Source organism: Diceros bicornis, chromosome 32 (assembly GCF_020826845.1).
Source record: "Diceros bicornis minor isolate mBicDic1 chromosome 32, mDicBic1.mat.cur, whole genome shotgun sequence".
In the NCBI taxonomy this organism is placed as follows: domain Eukaryota; kingdom Metazoa; phylum Chordata; class Mammalia; order Perissodactyla; family Rhinocerotidae; genus Diceros; species Diceros bicornis.
Genome location: NC_080771.1, coordinates 3,491,009 through 3,518,201, shown reverse-complemented (window position 1 = coordinate 3,518,201; position 27,193 = coordinate 3,491,009). Strand labels below are relative to the sequence as shown.

At 55.9% G+C, this 27,193-nt stretch overlaps 1 protein-coding gene across 1 annotated transcript in view; it reads left to right on the top strand.

The window, feature by feature from the left end:
* The window catches only part of ZNF423 (zinc finger protein 423), a 321,581-nt gene that overhangs the window by 57,890 nt on the left and 236,498 nt on the right, over positions 1-27,193 (top strand). The gene's annotated exons all lie outside the window — the stretch shown is intronic.

The following is a 27,193-nucleotide window of genomic DNA, read 5'->3' as shown; positions in this document are numbered from 1 at the left end:
CCTTGCATTAGCTCCTTCTCTGAGCCTCAGTTTCTCCAGCTGTAAGAAGAGGCAGCTGAGTGAGGTTTTTCTAACTGTAAAGTCCTATAATTTGGAGCCACCCCTGGAGCTTGGGGTTGCAACTGGCTTTGGGGTTATTGCCAGCTCCTGAGTGGAGGGCACGGCTCTCCTGTTTGCTCTGCATCCGGCCGGCACCCCCCCTTGGCAATGGGGTGCTGGCTCACTGTCCGGCAGGCGCTGGGCTCTCCTGCCTTGTCCCCTGTCCCAGGATCCTGACCAGCTGGCTCTGGCTGGTCAGGAGGAGGAGGGGGAGCCGGAGCCGGTCCAGTCGTGTAGAATCTTGGGCCCAAGGAGACCTACAAGGGAGTCATTTAGTCCCCCTCTTCCTCTTACAGACGTGGAAACTGAGGCGAAGAGAGAGGTTTGCTCTGGGTCAGTAGTTCCAGAAAGGTGGTGTTAGGTGGGAGCGTGTGAACATTTGACATTCAACTGAATGGTTACACATCGAATTTGTGATTTTTATGGCCATTTGTGACTTAAGATGATGCTAAAGCTATTGAAGTGTGAAAATTGAGTTGACGCAGTTTTAAGTAATGGTATATAATGCTTGGATTCAGCAAAAATCGTGAAGATGGTTCACAAATGACTGAAATTTGGGAAATGCTGGAATAGATTGGAGAGAAGGGGAGTGAAGCGCCAGCCCTCGAACCCAGCTTCTTGGACTCTGGGTCTAGTGCTCTTTGCAGCAGGATCTGGACGCTGCTTGGAGAGTCCAAAGGGTCCTTGTTGACCCAGGCTTCGGCACTGTTGTGTCTATAGGTGCCTGGCCCCTGGTGACAGGGGCTCTCTTCACGGGAAAGGCCTTGTTGAAGCCAGAATAGGGGGTTGCTCAAATTCTCAGGAGGAGAGTCCAGGGTTGGGACAGGCTGGGGTCCACACTGGGGAGGATGGGGGAGGGGCTGCGTGGCCCCTGTCCTGCCTCCTTCTGTGCAGGGGAGATGCCCTCCCCATGGTTGCAGGAAACACAGTGAGACTATAAAGCTCCATGTCTCATCCAGGTATCCTGACAGATGTGGGGGTGCATGTGCTCAGGCTTGCTGCCAACTCTGAAGAGGATCCCCACTGTGCTCCAAAGCCCCGCACCAGGAAAGCACCCAACCTGGTGATGTCCATATAAGGTCCTCCCTCCCACTGCTTTCCCAGGGGTGCCAGAGGCAGTGAGGACAGACGGGGACAGCAGTGGGTACAGGGAGAGCCCTGGCAGTGGCAGTGTGGATGCAGAGCCCTGGGCAGGGGCGTCGGGCGCCTGGGCTGCATCCCTAAGGCCGTGACGTATCTGCGATACCACGGGGCTGTGTGGGGCCTGCTGGTCTGCAGTTCTCTGATTGCACAGTGGACTGCCCAGCCTTCGGGCCCCTCTGGGGCGTTCGGGGGTGCCGGAGGTTGTGAGATTTGCCAGTTTCCAGCAAGAGGCTGAGCATGCCCCGTACGTGTGTGCAGGAAGAGATGCACGACTCCTTGTGAGTGCCTCTGGCCCTCGGGGACTCCGTGGTGCCAGTCAGCTGTGGACTGTCTGCTCAGAGATGGGGAAAGAGAGGGCAAAGCATCCCGGGCATTGGAGAATCCGTGCCAGGCAATGGATTGTTTTGTTTTCTTTGGCCCAGTTCTGATGACTTTTTACAGTGCATGCATGTGATAAATTTTCCTTCCCAATTTTGTTGGGCTTGGGCTATTAGAGTCAGCGTGTATTCCCTGAGCACAGGGCTTGTGAGATGGCTCAAATCCTGGGTGGCAGGATGAAGTCACTTTGGGAGGCCGCCCTGGACATGGCTGATGTCACAGTTATTGAGTACTTCCTAGGTATGTGCCAGGTGAGGAGCAAATGCTTCACCTACAGTATCTCATTGAGCCATCGTGATGGTCTTATCTTACAAGGTGGGTGCTGTTTCCAGCAGCAACTCCAGAATTTCTGCACAGGCTGGTTGAGGGGCAGCCATCTGGTGGAGGACAGGGCCAAAGGCCTGGTTGAAGCTGCTTTAGTATAATGTTTTCCATTAAGCTGAGAAAATGTCACTTGGCTGTGTCAGAGAATGGGGGCAGGTGCCAAGGAAGATTATGGGGGAGCAAAGCCTCCCCACGCTGCCCTTGGCACTGCTACTGAGAATTGCCATCCTCATTTGGCGGACGAGGGAAGGAGGCTTGGAGCGGGACAGTTGTGGATCCACGGTCTCCAGCCAGCGAGCTGTGGAGCAGGGACTCGAACCCAAGTCTGCCTGCAGGCAGAGCCTGGGGTTTAACTTCTGCACTGCCTGGCACTGGGGGGTGGGCCGCTGAGCGGAGACCTGAAGGCGCGCATCCTGGGGGCTTTGGGAAGGTCCCTGGTGGTACAGGACCCAAGGTGGCCACGGACGGTCTTTGACTCATCAGACCAGAGGAATGCAGGGTGAGGTGAACAGGGTGGGCTGAGAGCACTTTACCGAGAGGAGTGCAGAGCTGCAGGCATGGGCAGCTCCTCTCTGCGGGGCCCAGCCAGCCAGGGGTGCAAGCTTTGCACTGTGCCTTCTCCCCACTTCCCCCTGGCTCTGGGAGTGTGATGGAGAACTCCAATAAAGAAGCAGAACCCACAGCATGCTCCGTGCTCACCCCTGGCCTCCCTTGCTCCTGGGAACCCTATAGCCACCACCCCAGACACAACCTGGCCTGCTCTGTCTATGCCCTCGAGGTGGGGCCCTGACAGTGATGGAAAGTTGGCCTGGCCTGGCAGGGAGGGGAGCAAAATGATCAGCTCACAGCAGTCTTCTCCGGCCTGGCCAGGGGGTCGCGGGAGGAGGGAGTACAGCCCACTCTTACCTCTCAGCTGGTAGATGCAGGGCTGCTGACAGCAGAGACGGGGGAAGGAGCACTGTGTTCAGAGCCGAGTATGGGGGTGACCAGTAGATGTGGGATTTTAAATCATTTCCCATTGGATCCTGATTTTTCATATCCATAAAATGGGAGATGAGGGGGCAAGAAGGTATTGATGAATCAATAATGAGACAATTTAAGCCGGAGAAATTCTTAACCTGTTTTGAGCTACAGATGCCTTTGAGCCTCCCATGGAAACGTGTGGATTTTCTTCCCAAACACACTGAGCGTTGGGCGTGAAATTTCAGGGGAGTCCACAGATTTCCCCAGCCTCCTCTTCTCCCCACCTTGCCAGGCCAGGGGTTTGAACTCCACAGAAGTGTGGAAGGGCCCAGGGACCCCGAGCTCAAAGGCCCACCCTGGGGGGCTGGGGGTTGGGGAGGGGCTGCGGTAAACTGCGGCACAGGCCCTGCTGGGGCAGCCGGCCCTCAGCGCCAGCCCATTGTGCCTGGGCCCAGAATGGCCAGATCTTCTGAGTTTTTAAGAGAAGCCAGGGCCGGCCCCATGGCTTAGTGGTTAAGTGCGTGCGCTCCGCTACTGGCGGCCCGGCTTCGGATCCCGGGCGCGCACTGACGCACCGCTTCTCCGGCCATGCTGAGGCCGCGTCCCACATACAGCAACTAGAAGGATGTGCAGCTATGACATACAACTATCTACTGGGGCTGTGGGGAAAAAAAGGAGGAGGATTGGCAATAGATGTTAGCTCAGAGCCCGTCCTCCTCAGAAAAAAGAGGAGGATTAACACGGATGTTAGCTCAGGGCTGATCTTCCTCACAAAAAAAAAAAAAAAAAAGAGAGAGAAGCCAGAAAGCTGGACTTTCATGTGAAATCATCAGATTATTGAGATATAACTTACATGTCATACCATTCATCCGTTTAAAGTGTACAATTCAATGAATTTTAGTGTATTCAGAGATGTGTGCCACCATCACCATAGTCAACGTAAGAGATTTTCATGACCTCAGAAATAAACCTGTACCCTTTTGGTGTTGTGCCCTATCCTCCATCATCCCCAGCCCTCAGCAACCACTAGTCTGCTTTCTGTCTCTGTACATTTGTCTATTCTGGACATTTTGTAGAAATGGAATCATATAATCTGTTGTCTTTATTGACTTTATATCCGTGTTGTACCTGAATCAGTCCCTCATTCCTTTTTATGGCTGAATAATATTCCACTGTACAGATGGAGCACATTTTGTTTATCCATTCGTCTGTTAATGGACATTGTTTTCACCTTTTGGCTACTGTGAATAGCGCTGCTATGAACTCTTGTGTGTGAGGTTTTGTTTGAACACTTGTTTTCAATTTTGGGGCATATACCTAGGAGTGGCAATGCTGGGTCATATGGTAGTTCTGTGTTTAAGTTTTTGGGGAACCACTGAACTGTTTTCCACAGCTGCACCATTTCACATCCCCACCAGCGGTAGATGAGGGTTCCAATTTCTCCACATTCTTGCTAACACTTGTTATCTCTCTCCTCCCCTTTTTTTTTGATTCTAGCCTTCTTAGATGTGAAGTGGTATCTCATTTTGGACAACTCATATTTTTGAAAAGCATTGTTCAGGCCAAAGAAGTCCTTCTGCCAGCTGGTTCCAGCCCGGCCACCAATTAGGAGGTTACTAAGTGTGGCTTTACCGAGGGGCCACTGCTTAAGCTTGATGTTCCAGGCCTCTCTGTCCCTTTGTCCCCCAGCCCCCTCAGCGAGGAGGCCCATCCTCCCTTCAGCGCTGCCTCTCTCTTCCTTTTGGAATGAGGCCCTTTGGAACGAGGTCTCTGAGTGGCAGGTGCCAGGGTGATGGTGAGCCCTACGCTGTGGGGTTTCAGGCAACCAGCCCAGCCACACTGAGTGTGCCTTCCTCCCCTGGTCACTGAGTGTGAGCTGGGAGCTGAAGGGCTCGTCTCTGTGTAGCTGTGTAGTCAGTCTCACCCATGTCACCTGCCTCTCCAGGCCGAGTTTCAGGAAGATTGGGCTTCCTTCCAACATGGCTGCTCCAGACCAAGCTGAGGATGCAGTGGGAGGAGGATCTGAGGGCAGTCTGGAGATGGGAAACAGTGAATTTGTTAACAAATGCTCATTGTCAATGCCTGGGCAGGTTAGCCACGTTTATTTCTGGCATGGTGACGGATGCACTTAGTGGTTGGAGAGAAGCGCTCGATGTGACCAGTGGTTTACCATGGCTCAGCAGCCTGAGACCTGACTGGTGTGGTCAGAGTTGCAGGCTTTTTTGCCATGTAACAGATCTCATTGCCCCGGTTAATGGAACCATCACTCCCACATATGACCTGCTTCTAGGAGCCAGGTCTCCTTCTTGGTGCTTTTCATATATAGACACTGAGGCACAGAGATGCTAGTGATTTGCTTCAAGGTCACACAGCCAGGAAGCGGCAGAACCGGGGTTTGAACCCGGGCAGCTCATGCATGAATGCAGCACCCAAACTGTAAATGGCAGACCTGCCTGTGAGAATGTTGGTCCAGGCCCTCCATTTTAGAGGGCACCCAGAGGCTTGGTGAGGGGGGCAGCTCTGTGCCCAGGTTCCTCCTGGGTCAGATGGAGGAGTCTAACCAGGGCCAGGCCTCCTGGTTTGCTGCCTGGAAGGGGAGGAGGGGCATGTTTTGAAGGCCTTGCGCACGTTTCCCATCTTCAAAGGCCAGGCCTGGACAACAGCGTGGGCCAGGCTCTCTGTGGGGACTCACGCCCACCTGACCCCAGCCCACCTCCCCTGGGCCCCTGCTCATGACCGTACATGGGTTGGGCATGGGCGTGGTTTGCCGGGGGAGGCCGGCGTCAAGGCTGCAGGCTCTGGGACCTGCTCAGGTGGGGGATTACAGCGGCGTCTGGCTATCTGGTGTCCTTGAGGAGGGGAGCTGGAAGCCTTTCATTTTCCTTTTAACCAGGTTCTGGATAAGGAGGGTAGGGAGAGGGGTCGGTGTCCGCACTCCTGACAAGGGGGTCAGCTTCCTCACCCTGCAGCCCGTCACCTCCACATTTTGACTAGTGAAGTGGGCGGAATGGTCCTGGAGCCTGGGGCCCCTCCGTGCGGCCCGGCCTGCGCTCCTGAACCTTCTCAGGGCCGCCTCCCCACCCGCCTGTGTTTTCTTAGAGCAGGTATTTATTATTTCAACTACTTCCCAGAAACTCCACCCACAACCTTGCGCTTCTACACACTTGCTATTTACATGCCTCTCAGCCCCCTTTCAAGCTCCATCTGTGTAGAAACAAACCCTCTACCTGGATGACGTCCAGGGTGAATGTGCCGGTGGGCTCCGTGTAGCCCCCCGTTAGCCCTGAGCTTCAGGTGACCCTGGACCCACACATCTTCTGTCTTCGTAGCTGCCTCCGGCTCGTTGGGTGGGTGGGCGTTCATTTTCTTAACTGCCCCTGCCCTGTTGGAGGTTTGGACGGCTTTTAGTTCGGGCTCTTGTAAATAGTGCCGTGACCAGCATCTTCGTGTAGGTGGTCTTTTTCTCTTTGGTTTTTCTAAGGGGCTCCCAGCACCTTTTAACTTTTTCCTGTAATCCTCAAATCAAGGCTGGAGAGCCCGTCCCATCCCCTCTCTCCCCACCTCCTCCCAGGGTTCTTCACCTTGAATCCTTTCCTGAGCGGCCCTCTGCCCTGGGCCCCTCAGTGAGGATGTCCCGACCCCTCCCGCCGTGGTCCCGGGGGTCGCCGGCAGAAGCCGCCCAGGCCCTTGGCTCCGGCTGGCCTGGCTGGTACTTGAGCCCCACCCCAGTCGTCTCAACGCGGGGACATTTTCAAGAAGCAGAAAAGTCCTGAATAGATGTAGAATTTCCTAGCATTTTAAAAACTTATGGAATGCATTTTTATGTGGGGCCGGCTGGGGAGTTTCTCATTAGCTCGGCGGGGGCGTCTGTGGGGAGCTGAGCTGAGTGGAGCCAGGCAGGCTGGGTAGGCAGCCGCGGTGGCCCCGAGCTCACCGGGGGAGCGTGGCAGGCATGCGCCGGCTGGTCTGCCCCAGGACCCCCGGCCCAGCTGGCCTGGGCTGCGCCTTTGTTAGAGCCGCTTCCCGGCACAGGAGGCCTCGGAAACCTCCAGGTGGTGACTGGAGCGGAGAGGTGGCCACTCTGTTACCATGGTGAGCAGCCCACGAGGTAGGGCGTCCGCGTCCTGTGTGCCCATGGAGGCGTGCGCTGGTGTGCGTGCATGCGTGTGTGTGCCCAGGTGCCACAGCTCTGCCTCGATGTGGCATCCTGGGTCCCTGGAGCTGCCCTGGACCAGTTCTCCAAGGGGGATGTGGCGTTTCCTGCCCACCCTTTCCTCTGGCCCTGGACCAGCCAGGCCCCGCCGGGCTGCACTCCACATCACTTCTTCTGTGTGGTGTCTGCCACGCACACGTGTGCATGCGTGTGTGGTGTCTCTCCTGACTCCTTTGTCCCTTGCCCTCAAGCCTGGTGAGTGGTTTCACGTCCGTGCAGTGTGGGTTGTCTTGCCGATTTTCACCTCTCCGGGGGAACTTGGGGCTTCCTTGGAGGCAGGGGCTCCGTGTCATTGGTCCTGTGCCCGGAGCCTAGCGGGCAGCAAGTGCTCTGTCACTGTGCCCCTGCTCTGCACTGTGGTCACCGGCTCGCAGCCCCCCTGATTTGGGGCTGTTCACCCCAGCAAGCCCGGTGTCCCCCTTCTCCTCCCCTGATGCTGTTGGGTTTCCAGGGGACGTCCGTAATGCGACTGTAATGGGAGACGCTGGTCCTCCATTCTCCAAGCCTGGGTGCTCCCTGAGGACAGCGAGGACGCTGTGGTGTCAGCCCCTCCCGAAGGCCCGAGGACCCCGCGGGTGGATGGTGGAAGTTCTTTGGTGACTTGAGGCCTGGCTGTGAGCAGGGCTGCAGTCAGGCGTGTGTGGGTGCGTGTGTGGGTGTGATGGTGATGTTGCTCCTCCTGACTTTGGGGAGGTCTCGCCATGTTGCCCAGCCTTGTGCATCCCAGGGTGGTTTACGCCAGCGCTGCTCAAACTTGAACATGCAAGCAAATCTGGCCGTCTTGTTAAAGTAGATTCTGACTCAGCAGGTCTGGGTGGGGCCTGAGCGTCTGCATTTCTAACCAGCTCCAGGGTGGTGGTGCTGCTGCCTGTACCCCACCCTGAGCAGCGCGGACTTAGAGGGTGTGATGAGTTTAGCCCTCTTGCCTGCTCCCCTGGGCCTTTGCTCTGGCTGGGCCCTCTGCCTATGCAGCTCATTCTTCGAAGCTTAGCCCAAATGACACCTCCTCCAGGAAGTGTACCATGATAGCCCTGCCACAATTACTGTGCCTTCCTTTGCACCCCTGAGCCTGGGGCGGCCGCCCTGATCCTGGCCCTCACTGCCCTCTGCTTGGTTATGTTGTTCCTTGTGTATGTGCCCAGTTCCCTTGCTGCTCTGCTTGCTCCTTGAGGCAGTGACCGTGTTTGATTCTCTGTGTTCCCAGAGCCCAGCCCTGGCGTGGCAACTGGCAGGTACCTGGCAAATGTTTGCCAAGATGGAGAACTTCCCTTCTGCCTCTTTGTCTGTATTTGGCCCTGGCAGTTCAGGGCCAGATTTTTGTTCACTTTGTTAAGAGCAGGAATTGGGTTTGAGGTCAGGATACGTATTAGCTGTGTGACCTTGAGTAAGTTACTTAACCTCTCTATGCTTCCACTTCCTCATCTGAAATGGGGATAATCGTCCTACTTCCTGGGGCCATTGTGAGGATTATATGAGGGAATCCACATGGGTTAGCCTTAGCCCCAAGGCTGGGTTAGCCTTAGCCCCGAGGGTGGGTTAGCCTTAGCCCCGAGGCTGGGTTAGCCTTAGCCCCGAGGCTGGGTTAGCCTTAGCCCCGAGGGTGGGTTAGCCTTAGCCCCAAGGCTGGGTTAGCCTTGGCCCCCTGGGGTGGCAGTGATGCTCTGCACGTTTATTCTTGCTGTTGATAACACATCTAGGGAAGCTTGGACGGGAGCTCAGCTCTGAGCCTGGATCTGTGCAGCAACAGAGCAGGCTCAGATGGGCCGTCCCTCCTCCTTGCTCTGGTCTTGACTGGCAGCCTCTAGACAGCGCTATGGTGGGCAGGGCCCTCTCGCCTTCACCCTCGTGCAGGGTTGGCGTGGAACCGAGTCCTCAGGGGACCATCCTCACTCGTGCTGACCCTGCTTGATGGGTTGCTGCTTGTTTCCCAACCGGAGAAAGCTGGGTGGGGCTGGGGGGTGGAGGGGGCTGGTGGGCAGGGTCTGCTCTGAAAGGCAAAGAGGACTCCTTTGCCTTTGAGTCACGTGATCAGGCTCCTTCCCTGGGTAGGGCTTGGTGCACCGACTGTGTAGCCGTGGGTCAGCACCCAGTAGGAAATGGCCAGCGTCTTTTGGCCAAGCCTGGCTGGTCCTGGCTTCCTGGGTGGGCACTCTGCAGGGCCCAGTTCCTGGGCTGGGTATGGTCAGCACCTCGTCAGCCAGTGTCCTGCTCTAGGCTGTTGTCCTCTCAGCTAAAATTCTCTAAAAATCCTTGAGCGTGCAGGCAGGTGTGGGTGCGTATACACACACACACACACACACACACACACACACACACACACACTCCATGTGTGTATTAGGCTGAACCTGGCTAACTGATGCCTGTCTGGTTCAAAAAACCATGATTTTGTCCACACTGATAATTGTTTTCCTTTGTCGTGGTTGATTGCTGTGACTGATGGCTGCTGGCCATACTGGGTAGTAGTTAGCACATCACACTGATACTAAATCCAGTACGTAGGATACAGTTTTGCTTATACTATTCAACTTCTCTGGGCTACATGCTTTGTAAACCTACAAGCTTGTGGAGACAGGGCAGGCCCTATTCTGCTCACTGTTGTATTCTCAGCAATGAGCTATTATTTCAAGCAACTGTAATAACAGTAACAATACAAAAATAATAACCATCTAGTGAGCAGTCACTGGTGTCAGGCAGGGGCCTGTGGCCCCGACATGCATAACTCATTCAACCCTCCTTAACCACGGGTGGTCAGAAGTATCGTTCCCATTGCACAGATGAGCAACCGTGGCTCAGAGAGGCTGAGAGACTGGCTGGTGCCGGGTTTCACAGTTGGTCAGGCCGGAGCAGGGATTTGAACTTGGGTTGATTTTGTCTGAGTCTCAGGCCCACTCTCTAGTTGCTGATTCATAGTGACTGGGACTCTGTGGAGATACACCATGTCTTTGTGGAGTGCCATACACGGGATGTGCTAAGAGCCCTAATGAGGTCATGATAGTAACACACCACTAGTGAGAGGCTGCAGCGCCAGTGTGGGAATAGCGACGGCTGATGGGCACAGCCCGAGGGTGCTCTTCAGCAGTGATGTGTAAACTCACAGTCATTGTGCGTGTGTGCACGTGCACATACAACACACACATGTACACTTGCTCACAAACATAAGCACATGTGCATATACATTCACACACAGATGCACACACATGCGTATATGAGTGTGCTCACACGTGCCCACACGTACACAGTACACATATGCATACACTTGCAAACAAGCACACGTACAGAGACACGTACCACACAACCATCCACCGCCCTCAGCTTGCAGAAGAGCAGAAAAAGCTTCTTCTGGGATGTCTCTCTTCAAGGATGAGGATGGCTCCCCTGCCCAGGTGGGCCTCAGGGTGTCCAGGTTGTCTCCTTGCTCTCCATTTTCTTTCTTTGGTTTCTTTGTCTTACCCTCAGGGCCTCAGACTTTCTTTCCATCCAGAGATTCGCACCCCTGCTGTTGGACCCAGTGCTGGGCTGAACCGGGTGCAAACATGGACCCCAGCGCCCGTCTGTCTGTCCACTTGCCCGGCCTGCTCTGGCCCCCACGTGTCCCCCACCCCCCAACTTGGACATGACTTCATTTCCACTCTGCACCTGCCACTTTAAGAACCCAGGGGCCCGGTGGGCCTGTCCCCAGGGTCAGGCTGGGGGAGGCTGGGCAGCTGTGGGGCGAAGGAAGGCTTTGTTAGCTCCCAGGGGCTCCTGGAGCCCGGGCAATGCTGGGGAAACTGAAACAAAGGCCGACAATGGCCTCCTTCCCTCCCCGGGCGGCCTCGGAGCCGCCTGCCTGGGCGGCCTCTGGGGGCCCCTGTTATTTCCTGTGCTGGCTGCGGGGCTCCTGGCCAGCGCAACTGGGCAGGAAGCGGGGCAGGGCATCTCCTCCCTGCCCGCTGGGCTGGCCCTCGCAGGCCAGACCAGCCACTTCTGTGAGCGGGGTCAGCCCGGCAGGCCTGCTCCCCTGTCCACCGCTCCCGGCCTGTCCTGCTCAGGCCTGCCCAGCTTCCCAGGAGGGGAAACCTGACCTCTGTCCCACTGATCTCTCCCTGCCGCAGACCCCACGTGTTCCCCCCATCTGCGCAGGGAGGCCGTGCTTCTGGTCCCCGAGCCTCTGTGGGCACAGTGCTCGCCCCGCAGAGCTGAGGGCAAGGCCGGGCCGGGGGCACTGGATTGGTTATCAGTTAATTCATCTGAGATTGTGCTTGAAGTGAGCTTAGATTTACTGTTAGGGTTAGGGGTACAGCTAAGGTGAGGGTTAGGTTTACCAGCCCTAAGGACTAGAAAGACAGGGATCAGAGTGTGAGTTTTGAAGCAAACAGAGCTGTGTTTCAATCCCGGATTCACCACCGATTTGTTCATGATATAATTATCTGTTCGTGTCACACTAGGCCACAATGACACAGTGGTGTCGTTGCCCCCAGGACTCACATCCTGGAGTGAGGAGACCACAAGTAGGTGGACACCCCAGTGCCGCTGTTAGCTCACTGGCTGTGAGGATGGGCTGACGCAAGTCCACCCTCCTGGGCTCAGTCTCCTGCTCTGTAAAGTGGGGGTCCTGATGCCCTACCTTGTTCACTGTTATAAGGACATGTGAGAGCATAGAAGACACGTGTTCAGCACAGTGCCTGGCACACAGCAAGCACCCAGTAAATGCCAGCCCTGGTGATTATTAATAAAATGAGATGAGGTGGCCCATGTGTCATTGGGCAGCTAAAAAAATCGATGAAAAAACTCATTACGTCAGAAGCCTAAGGTAAGGGTCACTATGCCGGTGAGCTTCCTGGCAGCCTAGGCCAAAAGAGAAATATGGTGAAGGGCAGTGTGGCTGCCTCTGTCTGATTCAAGTCCTTGGGACAGACGAACGTTTTTCCCTGGCGCTGAATGTTGAGGAATTTACTGTGCGGATCCTCATTAATCATTGAACAAACAACAGGCAGTGTCTCAGTAACAATCTGGCACACGATACAGAAACATCTTTCCTAGAGTTCTTTCTTAAATTGACCCTGGAAGAGTGCTCAGGGCCTAAGTGCACAGCACAGTCGTGGAGTTACAGCAGGGCGGCCTGGAGGGAGCTGGGCGAGGACGAGGCCGCCTCTGCCGGGCGCATCCTGGGGCAGCTGCTCAGGTTACTTTCCTAAGTGCCTGGTTAAAGGCACTCAAGTGGGTTTCTTGAATGCAGGACCGGAAAGAGTCCCTGCTCTGCCAGTGGTGGCTGTGAGTCTGGAGGAGAGCTCTTCAAATGCTTTTGACCACCCCCGCCCCTCTTTGAGGACCACCTCTCCCCAACTCATGGAGTCTTGGAATGCGGTTTGGGAAGCTCTGTTTCCATCCTTGTGTTTTGAGCTCAGCAGCTCGGGAGACACTGGCCCACCGTGTCCCCTCCTCCTCTGCCCAGGCTGTCATCTGGCTGTGGTTGGTGTGGTTGAGCCTGGGGGTTTCATCGGCTGTACCCACCCCTTGCTCACTTTTTACGGGAGTATCATATTGACTCATTTTATCTGAGTAGAATCCAGCCTCCAGGAGAGGCACAGTCAGGGAAACTGAGGCTCAGAAAGGTTAGGAGGACTCAGGGCCGGGCTCCTAATTCAGGGTCTTTCCACACACACACAAGCCTAAATGCACACACAGACCCGACACGCTCAGGCTCACCCACCCTTTGCTTTGCGTGTGTGTGGACGTTGCCTGTGCCTGAGAGAAGTCCAGCTGGAGCCCCCTCCTGTCCCCTCCCCTCCAGGTTGGCAGGACTGTGGCCTGGCCCCCGTAAGGCCTGCCAGTGGCCACTTGCCCCTGTGTCTGGCGGGCACCCCGTGGAGTTTCCATGGTGAGCTCTCCTTGGGGGCCCCTGGGTGGGACTTTCCATCTGGGTGGAAACTCGACCCGCGGGCCCCGGGAAGGAGGAAATGCCTTTGCCAAGTGTGGAGAGGGAGGGGAGAGAGGCCGCCAGCCCGGGATTCCGGGCAGAGCCCCTGCCTCCTGCACAACCCCAGAGCCCGCGCACCCCAGGGCCCTGGGGCCCGGCTGCCTGGGACCCACCCCTTAGGGGGGGCCAGAGCCCGGGCGGGGCTGCAGCTGCACACTGACTGCCGTGTGCCCCACCGTTGTGGCCTTGAGTTCGTGTGCCTCTGTGCTGTGCTCGCAGCGTGCTCCTGCGGAGATCCCGGCAGCCCGTTGGTAAATGGCTGGTCAGGATTCGAACTCGATGCTTCCTGTCCCCCAGGCCCATGGTGCTTGTCACTCTGCCCCCGCGCCTCCCTCGGGCAGGCACTTCCACGGGCATTATCTTGTAGAATCTTTGACGCAGCACTTTGACCATTGATATTAGTATCATGCCTGTTTCCCGCGTGCGGAAATTGGGCCTCAGAGAGGCTGGGGGTCTCGCCAGAGGTCACACAGCAAGTTTGTGGCAGAGCTGCCTTGCCTCACAGGTCAACTGACCCAGCCCCCTACCTTGCTGACAGCAATATGTGCCTACTTCCCAGTCATTACTAGCTCATTCTGGATGCATGAGTGCCGAAAAAGAGAGAGGGCAGTAACAATTCAAAGAAGTGGGCAGTTGCAATCAACTGGTGGTGGGCTGTGCGGCCCCTCATGGGGCAGGTGGCTGTGACTCTGGGTTTTAAGCTGTGTGTCTGCACCCCTCACGCCTGTGAGGAGCCCAGCACCTCACAGCCATTGTCCTCGTGTGGATGTCAAGCCATGCACGGGAGCTGCTTCTCAAGGCAGGTGACACTGTTGCCTCAGAGGCTGACTCTAGAACCTGCAGGCCCCCTTCCCCCTCTTCGTCCCACGCCCGCAAGCTGGGACCCCACCCAAAGCACCGGGGATGGGCCTGTGTCTGACCCACAGTTTGTGAAGGGGCCACAAAAGTGAAGGGTGGTGCATGGCTCAGCGTGCAAGGGTGGGGGTGTGTGGTGGGTGCTGAATTGTCTCCATCATGGCTGTTACCCTGGATTCTCCCCTGAGCGGCATCCCCAGCCCAGTCCCTGGGCCTGATCAGTGGGGAGATGCCTGCTCGGGCTGTGGCAGAGTTTCCCTAAAAGGAGCTTGTCTGGTGGCGGGGGGAGATTGGCCAGTCTGCTCCTCCTCACCCAGCCCCGGGGCTCCTCCAGCCAGCCAGCACCCTCCATCCCCTGCCTGGGTGCCTTGGCCTCCTGCTGCTGGGGGGAAGGGCCCTTGACCTCATGCTCTGCAGCACGGTGGTCTCCAGGGCTCAGGTCAAGGTCTGGGCTGGTAGCTTGGGTGGCAGACAAGGGGGGAGCTCGGGGCAAGGTGAAGCGCAGGAGCACTGGATGGGGAGTCTGGAGCCCCACGCTCTGGGCTCAGCTCTGTGGCTGGCCAGATTCAGGGTCCACCAGTAGCCTTGGGAGGTCGTGGTGCCCTGGGGCAGGGTGGTCCCCATGGTCTCACTGGAGCATTTTGCTGCGAGAGTCCAGACTGGGGTGGGGCTCCACAAGTCCCAGAAGTGGTCTCTTAAAGGAGTCTCCCCTGTTTCCTCTGTCCTCATTCTAATCCCATGCCTTTGCGTGGGCTGTGACCTCCTCCTGGAATCCCCCCCCCCCCACCTACTCAGAGCTTGCCCTCTGTGAAGCCCTTGCACATGTGTCTCCCCGGGGGCCTGCACTTTCCATGAACCCCCGTCCTGTGCTTCCGAGTCTGGTCCCTTTTCCTTCACTGTTCACAGGCTCCTCTCCCCTGCCACCATGGACCGTTTTCTCTCCTCCCTCCCCTAGAGATCCAGCGTGGGGCTCAGTGATGCTTGCTTCACTGATGGGCAGTTTCTCAGAACATGTGTCACCAGGAAGTTCTGTTGAAGGTCTAACCACCTTCTCAGTGGCTGCCGGACAAGCCTCAGTGCTGGCGCTGCAGGACGCCTCCTCGATGGCCAACGAGGGCTGTGGGCCCGAGTCACCACTGGCAGGATCCTGACGCAGTGTTACTGATGTCACAGGTGTTACTGAGCTCCTACTGGGTGCTGGGCGCCGCTCTGGGTGGTGAACAGGCCGGCAGGGTCCCCCTGCACATGGCACCCACAGTCTAGTGTGGGAACCATGCCAGCAGAGTAAACGAATGGGGACATGGCATTCTCACTGGGAGGTGACCAGCAGGGTGCTCAGTGAGTGAGTGATGGGGGGGAGGGGGGCCATCTGGACCGGGTGATCAGAGAGGCCTCTGTGCTGAGGGGGGCGTCTGAGCAGAGAGGGCGTGAGCCCTGCCAAGGAGTGGGAGCTGTGTTCCAGACACTCCCCACCATGGGAATGAGCTGGCTTATTGAAGGACAGAGGAGAATCACTGTGGCCGGAGGAGAGTGAGCCGGGGCGGGGGAGCAAGAGGTGAGGTCAGGGAGTTGGGGGGGAGGGGGAGAGGTGAGCTCAGGAGGTGAAGGAGGTGGGGGGGGAGGTGAGGTGAGGGAGGTGAGGGAGGGAGGTGAGGGAGGGAGGTGAGGTGAGGGAGGTAAGGGGGGAAGGTGAGGGAGGTAAGGGGGGAAGGTGAGGTCAGGGTGGTGAGGGGGGAGGGGGGAGGTGAGGTGAGGGAGATGAGAGAGGGAGGTGAGGTCAGGGAGGTGGGGGGGAGGTGAAGTCAGGGAGGTGGGGGGGAGGTGAGGTCAGGGAGGTGAGGGGGGAGGGAGTGAGGTGAGGTCATCAGGGAGGTGAGGGAGGTGGGGGGGAGGTGAGGTCAGGGAGGCAAGGGAGGGAGGTGAGGTGAGGGAGGTAAGGGGGGAGGTGAGGTCAAGGGGCTGAGGGAGGTAGGGGGAGAGGTGAGCTCAGGGAGTTGAGGGAGGTGATGGGGGGGAGGTGAAGTGAGGGAGGGAGGTGAGGTCAGGGAGTTGGGGGGGAGGTGAGGTCAGGGAGGTGGGGGGGAGGGAGGGAGGTGAGGTCAGGGAGGTGAGGGAGGTGGGGGGGGAGGTGAGGTGAGGGAGGTGAGGGGGGAGAGGTGAGGTCAGAGAGGTGAGAGAGAGAGGGCGAGAGGTGAGGTCAGGGAGCTGAGGGAGGGAGGGAGAGAGGTGAGGTCAAGGAGGTGAGGGAGGGAGGGGGGAGAGGTGAGGTCAGGGAGGTGAGGGAGGGAGAGAGGTGAGGTCAGGGAGGTGAGGGAGGGAGGGAGAGGTGAGGTCGGAGCAGTGAGGGAGGGAGGGAGGTGAGGTCAAGGAGGTGAGGGGGGGGAGAGGTGAGGTCAGGAGGTGAGGGAGGGAGGGAGGGGGAAGAGGTAAGGTCAGAGAGGTGAGAGAGGGAGGGCGAGAGGTGAGGGAGGGAGGGAGAGAGGTGAGGTCAAGGAGGTGAGGGAGGGAGGGAGAGGTGAGGTTGGAGCAGTGAGGGAGGGAGGGAGGTGAGGTCAAGGAGATGAGGGAGAGAGGGAGGGGGAGAGGTGAGGTCAGGAGGTGAGGGAGGGAGAGGGGAGAGATGAGGTCAGGGAGGCGAGGGAGGGAGGGAGAGAGGTGAGGTCAAGGAGGTGAGGGAGAGAGGGATGGGGAGAGGTGAGGTCAGGAGGTGAGGGAGGGAGAGGGGAGAGGTGAGGTCAGGGAGGCGAGGGAGGGAGGGAGAGAGGTGAGGTCAAGGAGGTGAGGGAGAGAGGGAGGGGGAGAGGTGAGGTCAGGAGGTGAGGGAGGGAGGGGGGAGAGGTGAGGTCAGGAGGTGAGGGAGGGAGGGGGGAGAGGTGAGGTCAGGGAGGTGAGAGAGGGAGGGAGAGAGGTGAAGTCTGAGCCGTGAGGAAGGAAGGGAGAGAGGTGAGGTCAGGAGGTGAGGGAGGGAGGGGGGAGAGGTGAGGTCAGGGAGGCGAGGGAGGGAGGGAGAGAAGTGAGGTCAAGGAGGTGAGGGAGAGAGGGAGGGGGAGAGGTGAGGTCAGGAGGTGAGGGAGGGAGAGGGGAGAGGTGAGGTCAGGGAGGCGAGGGAGGGAGAGAGGTGAGGTCAAGGAGGTGAGGGAGAGAGGGAGGGGGAGAGGTGAGGTCAGGAGGTGAGGGAGGGAGAGGGGAGAGGTGAGATCAGGGAGGCGAGGGAGGGAGAGAGGTGAGGTCAAGGAGGTGAGGGAGAGAGGGAGGGGGAGAGGTGAGGTCAGGAGGTGAGGGAGGGAGGGGGGAGAGGTGAGGTCAGGAGGTGAGGGAGGGAGGGGGGAGAGGTGAGGTCAGGGAGGTGAGAGAGGGAGGGAGAGAGGTGAAGTCTGAGCCATGAGGAAGGAAGGGAGAGAGGTGAGGTCAAGGAGGTGAGGGAGGGAGGGGGGAGAGCTGAGGTCAGGGAGGTGAGGGAGGGAGGCAGGCAGCAGCAGCTCACGTAGGGCCTGGAGTCATAGTGGACACGGGATTTTATTCAGAGTGGAAGGGAAGCTGGGCAGAAGGGAGGGGGACCCCTTTAGCTGTGCGTGGGCACGGGTGAAGCAGACTGATGCACTCATCCAGGTGAGAGATGATGGGGGCTGGGACCAGGGTAGGGAGGTGAGAAGAGGGCAGATTAGGAATTTCTTTGGAGGTAGAATGTGTCGCTGGATTGGATGTCGGGGATAAGAAAAGGAGAGGGACCACGGATGACTCCTGGATTTTCGGCCGAGCAGCTTGGTGGCTGGAGGTGCTGTTCCCTGTGATGGGGGGTCCTGGGCGGAGCTGCTGTGGTGTGGATGGTGGCGCTGGGGCTCCAGTTTGGTTTTGGCCATAAGTTTGAGATGCCTCTTAGACGGTGAATGTGTGGTCTGTGATCTGAGGGAGGATGGGACCGGGGAGGTATTTGCGTGTCCTGAGTGTGTAGCTGGCACTTAACCAGGACAGACACACCCACGGGGGGAGTGAGCCCACACAGAACACAGGAGGTGAGGTCTGCGTCCAGGGAGGGTGAGGAGGAGAGATCGAGAGACAGAGGGTGGTCAGGGAGGAAGGAGGAGACCAGGAGAGGGCGGGGTCCCCAAAACCGGATGAAGAAAGTCTTTCAGGAAGCAGGGAGTCACCGGGCAGGTCCAGAGCTTTCCAGAGTGGCATCCTCTGACCTCGATGGACCAGCTCTTCCTGTAGATGTGGTCATGTTGCTTGAGATCTGTGCAAATGGGAAGGAAGACCAGCCTAGCGGCTCTCATGCTTGACGGCAGCCGGATCTGCTAAAACAGCCTTGGCTTGAAACCGTTCTGGGGCGAGAAGACACGGGGTTCAGGGGTTAATGAAATGAACTCTCGTCTGCAGACTGGCCCGTGTGGGGGTGTCTGTGCCGAGCCCCCCTCCCCGGCCCCCGCCCGGGAAACGTACCCGCGGCCGGACCAGAGGTGGTGTCTGGGCGCGGCAGACGGTCTGCGTTGGCGTCCAGCTGTGAGCGAGCCCTCAGCACTGAAATTGCCAGCCTCGCGCCGCCCGGAGCCAGCCCGCGGAAGTGGGCCAGCCACACCTCCATACAGGATTAGAGGGATGTGTCATGGATTAAAGATCAAAAATGTTAATTAAGAAATGGTCTTTTCTAATAAGATGGCTTCAAGGGCACAGGCCTGAAAAGGAGGAGATTTCTCATTTTGGCAACACGGTTTCTGTTGTAATGAAATTGGTTCACAGACAGTGGGGAGGACCTGACGTAAGTTTCGTTTTAAAGACATCTCCATCCAAATTAATTAGCAATGAAAAACGGAGGGCAGAGCGTCAGGCTGGTAGGCAGGCAGTGTGTGGTGGCCTGGTAGCAAGGCTGCGTGAATTTCAGAGAATTCCGTCTGTATCCAGTGCCCACCACGTCGTTGTGTCTGAGGGCACCTTCCTGGGGGGCCTGGTGAGCTCTGACTGTCTCTAGGGTCGAGGGATGAGGCCTGGTTGGATGCCAGGCCTAACTTGATGGGAACTTGCTGTGTGACTATTGGCTGTCCACGCCCCTCTCTGATCGTTCCTCTAGTTTCCTTTCTTACCAGTTGTGGATGACAATGAAACCTCTCCTATCTGCCTCCCTGGTCTGTTGGATCAACTAGATTCTTAGATAAAAGTGATTTGAAAACTCAAAACTCTCCGTGTGTGTCAATGAGATTATTGCTGAGGGATGGTTTGGTCTATGTGTACCTGATCCAGCCTTGGCCTGCTCTGAGTGCTGCTTTTCGCGCCTTCCCTGGTTTCTGGGCTGTAAACCTCCCCTCCCCCCGCCCCCCTGGGTTGTTTGAATGTCTCCGAAGGGCACCACAGCCTGAGGGTTAAGAATTGGCTTCTTTATGCCAGGTCATAAATTTGAACCCCGGCTTGGCACCTTAGCTGAGTGAGTTGACTTCGAAACCTCAGTTTCCTAGTCTGTAAAGTGGAGCCAGTGGTCCCTGCCTCACAGCAGTGCCGTGCAGGGTGAAGGGGATAATGCTGCAAGGAGCCTGGCTATGGGGGTGGGGCTTAGCCTGCAGCGCGGGGGGCTGCTGCCTCCGTTCCTAAGAAGCAGAGGAACCTGAGTGTGGGTTCCTGATGGGCCCTTGGTTGAAAGCCGGCAGCCTCCCACAGGTCTGGCTCGGGCCTGCTGTGTTTTGAGTTTCCTGGGCCCTCCAGGGGCAAAACCTTGTTCCACAAGAAGCCAAAGGAAGGGGAGTCATTCTGGGCCGGGGACTTTCTCTGCAGGTCCCGAGACTGGAGAAAAGTGTGGATGAGCAGGTCCCAAGGAGGGTCCCTCCCTGGCCTCGGGATCGGGACCCGTCTGTCTGATGGAAGCAGGCGTGTTTCCTTGCCCCCCGTGGATCTTGCTTTCTCCGGCCGTGGTGTGGGGAGGTGGCTTCTGCTGTCCTGCTCTCTCTGGTGGAGAGTCCGCACTCCCCTGCATCCTGCTCCCACTCGGGACTTACTGTGGCTGCAGCCCTCGCTTTTTTTTTTTGTAATATGAAATGACTCTCATTGTCTTATTTAATATTTGCCTTGAACTGCGTTTTTGTCTTATATTAATATCATGACCTCTGCTTCAGTTTTTCTTGCACCTGCCTTTTCTCAGCATTTTACGTTTTTTTCCGTGAAAATAAAAAAAAAATTGTGGTAAAATACACATAACGTAAAATTTCCATCTTAACCATTTTCAAGTGTCCAGTTTAGTGGCATTAAGTGTGTTCACATTGTTGTGCAGCCATCACCACCATCCACCTCCAGGACTCGTCATTTTCCCAAACTGAAGCTCTGTACCCATGAAACACTCACTCCCCATTCCCCCTCCCTCCAGCCTCTGGCAATTTCCATTCTACTTTCTGTTTCTAAATTTGACTGCTTTAGGAACCTCAGATGAGTGGAATCAGACAAATCAGTATTTGACCTCTTGTGACGGGATTATTTCACTTGGCATCATGTCCTCACGCTTCCTCCATGTAGTAGCATGTGTCAGAATTTCCTTCCTTTTTACGGCTGAGTAATATTCCATTGTACAGATATACCACATTGCGTTTATCCGTTCCTCTGTTGATGGACTGGGTGCTTAGTGTTTTCAGGAGCCACCATCCTGTTTTCCACAGTGGCTGTGCCATTTTACAACACCCTCACACAAAGCTCTGTCTGCTGGTGGAGTGAGAGGGACATTGGGGAGCCTGGACTTTTCTTGTCCCTGCCTGAATAAAGGACACTGGTGGCAAGAGCCCAAGGCTTGTCGGGTGTGGCTTTCAGGTTCCCTCAAGCTGGGCAGGGGTGAGGGTGTGGGGAGCTGAGAGCCCTTGGTAGCCCTCCTGGCTTTGGCCAGGAGGTGGACCCCCAGCCTCCTTGCCATACAGTGTGGCCATGGGAGCGGGGACCCACAGACACTGTCCCTCCCCACTTCCTTCCTGGCCCTCAAGCCAGCAGGCCTTCTCTGCACCAGTGGGAGCAGAGAGGGAGCTCTCTGCCCAGTGAGGCTTGGTTGCTGGATGCGGTAATGGAAATGCTTTACACCTCAGCCAGCGCCCGGACAGCTGGTGGAACAGAGATAGTGGGCGAGCTGCTCTGTGGTCTGGTGTCTGCCCTGAGTCAGTGACACCGATGAGGAAAAAAGTCTTGGATTGGACCTGACCTTTAAGAAAGGGAAATTAAAAGAAAAGCATGAACACAGCAATGCAGAGGAACTGCCACTCTCAAGGATCAGATGAATCTCGTAAACGTAACTTTGGCAAAAGAAGCCAGACACAAAAGAGAACGTACTGTGTGTCCATTCATGTGACATTCACAATCGGCCACGCGGTGTCTGGGCATGGAGGTCGGGCCCTGGCCGGGAGGGGCCTGTGGGGCCTGCCGGGCGCTGGGAATGTCTTCTGTAAAAGCTCACCACCCAGTTTGCTTAGGATTTGGGCACTTGACAGCATTTAAGTTAAACTTCAGTAAAAAAGGGACACGAGAAAAAATACAGGAAACAAAACATTTTCATTTCAGAGATGTGGAGGTTGTGACTCTTTCCTTAGCTCATTTCCCCTAAATTATTAGACTAATATATTCCAAGACCAGTCTGGGGCTTGGCCCGACCGGCTTGCGGACTGATGGGGAAGATAAGAAACAAAGGTCACCATGCACGGCTCTGAAGGCGGAGGGTGTTGGGGACCCAGTGTGTCCTCCTGACGTCCTGAGTGACAGTGGTGTGGGGAGGGGCTGCGGGCCCTTCACTCCCCACCACACTTGGAAAGTGAGGTTCAGGCCTTCTCATGCCGAGGAAATTGTTCTAGAATGGGATCCATGACGCCTGTCTCTTCTGCTTCTTCCTGGCCTGGCCTTGGGTGAGTCGCTTGGCTCCTGAGAGCCTCGGTCCTCTGGTCTGGACACAGGGACAGCCTCACGGAGGGTTGGGGACTGCAGCCGGGGTCTGGGTACCTGTGAGGGGCTGTCCACGGGCTTCGTGTGGGGAGTTCTGTCCTGGCGCCTGTGGGCCTCCTGTGGTGGGGGAGACCTGGGGAGGGCAGAGGCCGCCAGGGCTTACGTCCGCAGCGGGGCCTGCCTCCTTGTGGGGAGTGATCCGGTGGGGGATTTTGACTCACAGGTCTCTCCTGTCACAGATGGCCATTGTAAACAGACTGTATCTCCATTGCTCTGGGCCGGGGGCTCCTCTACTGGGTCTCAGCCCTCTGCCTAGCGGGTTTTAAATATGAATTTCTTCATTCGTTCATTCCCCCGATAAACCTGATTTGAACAGGGTTACTGTGCTTCCGGGGGCAGTGTGCGAAGGTGATGACTATCTGGAATTGGGGGGTTAGTGGGAGCGGAGGAGGGGCGGGGTACCACTTTCCCAGCACCCACGTGCGCCTGGCTGCGTGCAGGGTTCTCTGTGCGTGTTGCCCCATTCAGTCCTCGTGACCCCCTGCGCACTGGTTACTGTTGCTCCCTCTTTACAAGAGGGGAAACTGGGGTTGGGGTGGGCTCAGCATGTGCTACTCAAAGTGTGGTCCGTGGACCGGTGTCTCCTGGAAGCTTTAATGCTGCATTTAAAAATGCAGCATTTCAGGCCTCTTTCCAGACCTGCTGAATCAGACTCTGCCTTGGACCAAGGTCGAAGGAGATCCGTGTGCACATTACAGGCCCCCATGGGTCATGTGCGAGCAGGCGGGGTACAGACTCAGGTCTGTTTTCCTCTAACACACGCCCTCGTTAGTCACCATAGTGGAGCCAGAGTGAAGCTGTTCTCAGTGATGGTCCTCAGCGCTGTGCTGAGCACTTTTTCTGGTTTATTGCATTTAATCTCCCCATAGCCCTCTAATGTAGGCACTGTTGTCACCATCTCCCTCTTACTGCTGAGGAATCCAAGGCCTCAGAGAGGTTAGGTAACTTGTCGCAGGTCACACTGCATTTGGGTGGCAAAGAGCTTTCTCAACGTGTGTGTGTGTGTGTGTGTGTGTGTGTGTGTGCACATGAGCACACTGGAGGGGAGATGGTGGTAATGGTAAGACTCCGGGAGTTGGGGGAGATGAAGCAGCAGAGGTGGCAGATGGGTCTGGGGAGAAGTCAACAGAGGTGGGAGACCCCGGCTGCCTCTGCGGAGGTGCTGTCCTGTTGCCTGTAGGGAAACCTTCTAGCTTTTCCTTCAAGAATCAGCTCCACACCCTCTCTTCTGAGAAGCCCTCCCTGATTCCCCCTCACAGTTCGTGGCCCCCTCCTGTGCTCCCATCACCCCTGCTCATTTTCTGCCTTTGCTTCATCACACAGTCTGGTTTGTGCCTCTCCTTGCTAGATGGGCAGGTCCTTGACAGAATGACCACGTCTTGGTCATCTTTGTACCCTCCATCCCTAGCACAGTTGGTTGGTTTCATTCATTTATTTTATAAAAACATATTGGGGGTCTACTGTGTGCTGAGCCCTGGCTTAGGTGCCAATGGTTCCATGGTAAGTAAGGCAGATGTGGTTCCTGATCCCCGGAGTGCAGTCTAGAGAGGAAAGCTCATGAGGAGGGTGACTCACTTACTCACTCACTCATTCATTCATTTATTCATTCAGCAAACAGTAGGCACTGGGGTTATAGTGTAAGCAAGTCAGAGGTGATCCTGGCTCTCATGGAGCTTACAGCCCAGTGGGGGAGTCCCCACCCGAAATCTCTCTTTCTAGACCCAGCGCAGTGAGAGAGACCAGGGCTGAGGGGCAGGGTGCAGCGGGGCCCCCGTCTGGGCAGACAGGACCCCTTCCTGCAGGGAGCCTGAAGGGGGACTCGGAGTTACTCGGAGAAAGGACTTGTCACTTGGGCTGTCTGGCACTCAACTCATTCCAAACCAACAACACTTCCAGCGTTTGGAGATCTTAACTCCAAACGAGCACAGTGGTTAAAAACAGGAAAGTTTGGTATGTGAGAAATGTGTATATATTTGCAAAAGTGCAATTCTATGCTTTAAAAGTTATTACCCAGCAAAGTTCTTTTCCAACTGAGAACTTACACGCGCCGCGCGCTGCAGGCGAGTCTGCCGCAATCCCACAGGGCTGTCCCAGCGTCTGGTCAGGAAGTCGACCCTGGGCTGCCTTGAGGTCACCCTCCAGCCATTTGCTGGCTCTTGAGTCGCATCCCCTCCGTGGCATGGCAAGCTTTCCTTTCATTACTTTTTGAAACTGTTTTATTGTGAAATCAGACACACAGACACCCACCCCACGAAACAAATGTAGAACCAAGTGAATTCTTATAAGGTGGGGTGCCATTAACACACCTCCCAGGTCTAGAGGTAGAACTTTCCAGCCACTCCAGAAGCCCTGTCTGCGTCCTCCATCCCAGTCACCGCCCCCTTCTCATTCCAGAAGTAACCACTTGCCTGACTTTTCTGGTAATGACTTCTTTGCATTTCTTTAAAGTCCTGTGACCCAAATGTGCCCCCATTACCACTATAATTTAGTCACGGAGGGCCATTCTTTAAGGAATATGAGGGAGCACTATTTTTTGAAAGGATGATTATTTTAAACATCCTTTAAAACAAATCCCCAAAGTGGATCCTTTTGACATTTAGGCTCCTGGGTAAACCATTTTCCAGAAATGGAAACTGTTGGCAGGTGGGGCAAGAAGAATATTCTAGTGCCTACCACATGGCAGGCGTCCACTCAGGGTTTGACGAGTGGCTGGACAAGCCAGTGAGGTTTTACAGTCCTTGAGGGAAGAGGTGACTGAGCCCTGGACCAGGGTGACGACAGCTGGAATGGACCGACGGTGTGGAGGGGAGGAACCGATGGACGGTTCTGAGCGAGAGTCGTACATCATTCTTTCTTTGACTTGTCATTTGTAACATATTCCCCCTTCAGAGCATTTTGGGAAATTAATCTCCTCACACCTGCGGTGCCAGGTAAACATGAGTTTGCTGTTGGGGCCGTCCAGCACACGTGTGTGTGTCTTTGAGGCCATTCTTCTTCAGAATTGATGGCAAGGCGGTGTTTCCTGCTGAGCCAGGCTTCTCAGCACTCCACCCAAGGGGAGTTCAGAGGTAGGTGGTCACGCGTCTGCCTTGGTTTGAGTTCCCAAGAGCCCAGTAATGTGCAGAACTGAGTTGAATTCCAGAAGTTACAGGAAGATGAGTTCTATGGGATTGGGCCATAGTGATTTTAAAATGCTGGGTAATTAAGCAGTGTTAACCTTGGGCGTGGGCTGTGCAGTCCTCAGCATGTGGGGGCTCCATGTCCTGGAAGCTTACTTCAAGCAGGTGGATGACACGGCCATCCTCTTAGCTGGTCTCCTTGCTCATCTCGCAGACGTTTACAGAGCCCCTTCCCTGGGACAGGGAAGGTGGCCGTGGTTGTTAGAGCACGTTACAAAGGGCTCCCTTTGCTACAAGTTCATTAACTCCCAAGCGAGGGTAAATAGAGGGAGAATATGGGAGATTTAAATATAGCAAGTTATTAAGTTGAGTTTGTGATAAGCATCACAAACCCGTGGAATCCCTGATGTAGTATTGAAAGTCTAGAAAAATGTGATTTTTGAGATTGGAAATTCTTGGCCTCATTTGTTCACAAACGTTGATGGACAGTCTGTTTCGTCTCTGGCGCGGAGGATACAGAGGTGCTGGACTCGGTCCCTCTCCTCCAGGGGCCATGGTGTCTTGTCCAGTATTGCCCAGTCTAAGGAGGAAAAAGTAACTGCCAGTGCACAGCGAGGCGAGTAATTTTTAAGAAAAACAAAGCACCCCAGCACGAGGCAGGTAGTTTATTGTGTGTTGGTGACACGGGATGGGAATTCTTGCCACCCTTACCCTGGAGCCCAGAGCTGTGCCATCTTTAGGTGGGGTGTCCGTCTCACCAGGACTCAGGCTTTTCCAAAGGTCTCACCTGCTTTAGAAGAGAACTCGAGTAATCATACAGCCCCATGCGTGTGGGTTCTGAAGCCTGTTGGTGTTCACCCTCTGCCCTCCCCCATCTCACTATGAACCTGTTGCCAGAGGTGCTCACAAGTATGCAGAGTCCAGATGGGTGTTGTTCCCACGTTCCCATCCATACGGCTGGTGGGGAGGATGACCCTGAGAGACGGCGGTGCCCGGAGCCGGCTGTGACGGCCCCAGTGCTCCTTGCCTTGGCGTCTGCAGGACTCAGGGGCAGGCTTGCCAGTGTCTATGTATCTCAGGCTGGGTCTGGCTTCCCGCAAGGCTGTCCTCTGAAGACTTGATTGCTTTGATTCTAAGACATGTATTTTGTCATAGTCCAACATTTCTGAAATTGGGGAGCATTTTAGTGTCCATGTATATGTTTAATGAAATGACCCCTCTCTCCCCCCAAAAAGCTGTCGTTAAGTCGGTGGGTGTCATGCATTCCGCAACCTCTTAGACCCAAGGGGCTGTGGGGACCGGTGGTGGATGCACTTGTCTGATGCACACTGCCTCCTAGGAACCGGGTTCCAAGAACCCAGGACTTCTGGGATGTGGACACCTAGTCCTGGACCTGGGTGCGTGTAGCCATGGCACCCGGGGCCTCTTTCTTTCTCTGACACAGCTGCACACACACACGGAGGAGATGGTCAGCAATGAACGCAAGTCTGTTCTGAAAACCCTGGGCATCGAGACCTGCCAGTCGCGTCTGTGGGGCCTGCCCTGATCTTGCTGAAATGCCGCATCTGCTTTCCCTCCCTCCATCCCTCACAACTCTTCAACGCCCCCATTTCTTCCACCTGAAACCTGAACCCAGCCTGCTTCTGCCATTATTTCTGCCTCAGCTGGCCACTCACCCAGTCCCTTCCCATCATCCTCATCTCCTCCGAGGCAGGGCTGTGTCTGGCTCCACTTTGGATCCTCTGAGTGCCTAGACGGGGCCTGACCAGTGGCAGGCACTCCCACCAACACTTGTTGGCTGATTTGTTTATGCAACTGCAGCTCAGAGCTGAAATCTTTCATGCATTTCATTACTGTCAGCATCTGGGCAGTGCAACTCGAAGATTAAACAGAGTTGCAGGAGAGAACTCAGCTCTAAGAATGGCTAATTATTATTATTATTTTTTTTTAACCAACTGCAATTTACAAAGGGTGCGTGGAGGGAAGGAGGCACTGAAGAGCACACCCTCTAAACGAGGGTTAATTAGAAGTCTTCGCGATAGCTAGTGCTCCATCAGCAACAGAACAGCATGTAAATAAATCTAATTTCCCTCCAACTCAACTCGTCACAGGCTTAATTACAGAGCCACAGTGTGTGCGTGTGTGTGTTTTTTTCATTAGCGAAAGAGGGTCATTATTAGCCGTGTCGGG